This window comes from Anguilla rostrata, chromosome 17 (genome assembly GCF_018555375.3).
Source record: "Anguilla rostrata isolate EN2019 chromosome 17, ASM1855537v3, whole genome shotgun sequence".
Classification (NCBI taxonomy): Eukaryota; Metazoa; Chordata; class Actinopteri; order Anguilliformes; family Anguillidae; genus Anguilla; species Anguilla rostrata.
In genome coordinates, this window is record NC_057949.1 from 20,017,357 (window position 1) to 20,020,888 (window position 3,532).

Consider the following 3,532-nt stretch of genomic DNA (forward strand, 5'->3'; position numbering starts at 1 on the left):
ATGTCATTCAAGATGTGACTGAGTGACGTATAATCACATATGGCTACAGGATTGACACAGGACCTGTCAGGAAATCAGCCACAACTTTATTCAGTGTGATGTTCGTTACTGACGTCAATCAAGTTTTTACACTTTTGCGTTTCCTGCTGGTCTTCAGAACCGAGGATAAACATGACCACATTTGTTGCAGTCAGCTCTTGATTAAATGCGTTTCATCCCTCACTCTTAGCGTCGGTTTTCAGATAAGTTAAAGATTTCTCTTTAATTCAACAGTCTATGAATAAAAATTTACTTTGTTGCAGCCGCACTGTAAAAGCGTAAAAAAGGAGCATGAGACCTCCGAATCGCTGGGAGGAGTCAAGATTTCATAGCACGAATCAGAATCGGGGGCGGTAAATTCAGAACTGGGGCACCGGTTGTCTGTGTCCGACATCCCAGGTACATTGATGCGGAAAATGACTATTGGAACATTTCGTGTGAAGCCACACATTCTCCGACAAGAAGCGACTTCGTAATCGGCTCCATTTATTTCAATGGAAACCGATTTTTTTGCGTCCGCAAGGCAAGGTTGGCTAGCTGGCGATGTGAGGCAAGTGGGCGAAACTACCGGAGAAAACAGGGAACATGGTGCCAAAACTAATTAGATCAAATATCCGACATGTAAACTGTCTTCTATTTAAAATTTTATATCCCAATCCCAGATAGTTCTGTTAGGAGTACGTGTTCATTATTTCTTTGTATGTTTAAATGCATATACGAGGTATATGCATTTAAAGCACACGGTTTTAAAAATAGAAAACACGCCCACAAACTGCTGATTGCGGGAGGGGAGAGCGATGCCTGATTGTCCGAGGATGCGTGGCTTTATACTTAGCCTCACTGACCTAGCTATACAGAGATCACTTGTAACATCATACTGCAACAACAACAACAACGAAAAAAAATGAATACTCATCCTGTTTCATGCACGCAAACCTAACCACACACTGCTTACCGAGTGGCCTACAGGTACAACTTCGTGGAAGCACATAGCTGGAATGTCAACTAAAAGTAATAAGACTTGAATTGTATTAGCCAAGATGTTTAAGTACACCTACAGGTAGATTGCTTTAACGCTCATAACACAAGCAAAAGGTTTCAGAAAACGGAATCCATAGTTCTTACCATTAGACTGGAGTGTAGACTTGTTTGTTTGTCCTGCTGACATTTTTGCTGTTGACTTGACTGCTGTTTGAATTAACTGGGTAGGGGACAGATACTGCTTTTGAGTTCAAATACGTAATACTTCTATGTCTGATAATGAAGCAAATGTCAGGAAAAGCCTAAAGCAAGAGGTGCCCAATACGTCGATCGCCATTTTTACGAAATGCGTCTAATTCTTCCTGTTTTCAGACAGGTAGGCCTACGCTGACAGAGAGGTACGCTTGATTGACGTTAAATGTGGCCAATATGCTGCTGTTAAGAACTTTGTCACATTAAGCGTGTCCATTCATTCGTGGCATGGTCACTTAAATGTCCAATATTACGTGATAGCAACACGATAACCCCAGATCAAACAGGAAATCAGTCTGGACCGCAGACCTCAGACCAAGCTTTTGTCCACGCCATTACCTTTTCCTCGTTGTTTTATTAGCACCTCTTGCTTTTAGCCTTCCTTTCCTCTCTTGGAATGAAAGAACTGCAGAAAATATCTCTCAAATCTGAATGTGCCACGGGTACTGTCTAAGTTCATAGTGCGTACAATAAAAAAGCAATGGTCTATGAAGACAGTAACGCGTAAAAAAGCAGTACCGTGTGTTCTGCTGTAGATCAGTTGCAGGAGTTACCACCGGCTTTTCTGCATATGATATAATTCGATGGACAAATATGGTAATTTATAATGAATGATTTACTGCTGACTTTCAGCACAAAAACCAACTGCTGCAATCCCTCGGTCAGACGTATGTGAAGTTTAGTATTGAATTTTATCTTTGGCCAAGGGTGCCCCCTAGTGGACCATTTGTGATTTTAGAAATCTTCGTACCATCACAAATCTTTCATACCACTAGATTACAATCCAGATTTTCATACTCAGTCCGAACAATCTTTTACATTTTCATGTTTTATATTTACTTTCACATGAAGTGATGATACACTTAAAATTTTGTTAAAGGAACAATTTGAGATTTTGAAATAAAAAAAGAAAGGCTACGTTTCTCCCTTCTGGATCTGCTCTCTGCTCTCTGTCTCTCGCTCTCGGTACTGAGAGAGAAAGACAGTTTAGCACGAAATCTTCAGCCCATCTACTCTAACAAAGAACTAGGCTCTGCCACTCTCTGAGACACTGTCCCCGCCATCTCTGCTCAGACTAGTCACACCCTGAGCATACACGCGCAAATGCTGAATCAGACATGCTGAACACACACACACACGCACGCACACAGTTCTGTTCTCTTCTTACAGAGGCTGCAGGCATAGATATAGTGTGACTCAGTTTAGCAGAGCTAAATGAACAAGAATGACCCGCAGGTTCCCATATAATCATCTTCATCTGGTTTAAGCATGGCAACGTGCCTGTAGATTGGCACATTACCATTTGCAGCAAATTCATTCTTATTTGTTTATTTGACGTAGTGTGCATTCAAACTCCTTCAACCTGGGCTACAGTGTCACATGATATGTCTCCTTAAACAGGACCGAGAGGCTAGCTGAGATGATGCTGTTGGCGGTGAAACGTCTCAGATAACTATCTCCCCTGGTAAGCAAGGACCCTGGAAATTGCATTCATACTAAATACTGACCTCTAGTGGGAGACAAAGGTAACACTGACAGAGAACAGCACATTCCTCAGCAGGGTCCTGTAAGGTTGTTCTGTGATGTCATAAAGAATGCACATCCTGCCATGCCAGCAGTTAGCTTCAGAACATTCTAACAGCCAAATGGTTTGATCTGCAGTCACGTTTTTTCCTTTTAATTAATTTTTTTATCGGTTGTCTTGTGAGTCAATGCTTATGTATTCTATGTTTCCTCCTGGCTGGATCTCCTTAGTGGAGATAATAATCTCAATGGGATTTTATTGGTAAAAGAAAATAAACTAAGGGCTACTCAACTCCAGGTCCTGCAGGCCACAGTGTTTGTTCCAATCATGCACTACATCATCTGATTTCACCAATGAGCTTACTTCCTGAACTAAGCCGGTAAACCTAGAGTCAAGTATCACTACAGTAGTGTGTACTTCCATTTATGGAACTTCAGACTTAAAGGGGGTGATGTCAGGATGTACATGTGGCACAGAGACACAGGGAAGTGAGTCTTATCAAGCCTATAGACATGATAGATTTTCAGATTAACCTAACAACTGTATGTACATGCATGTACTGGTCACCCAGAAGGCATGTCAGTCCTACAGATGTATTAGCCAGCTTAACTGTATGTCTTTAACTGTGGAAAGCACCTGCTGTGTCCAACTGCATGTTTGCACTTCAGCAGTATCCAAATAATCAAAGCTGCAGATCTGTGAGGTAGACATGCACACAGGCCGGTGCCCCAGAAG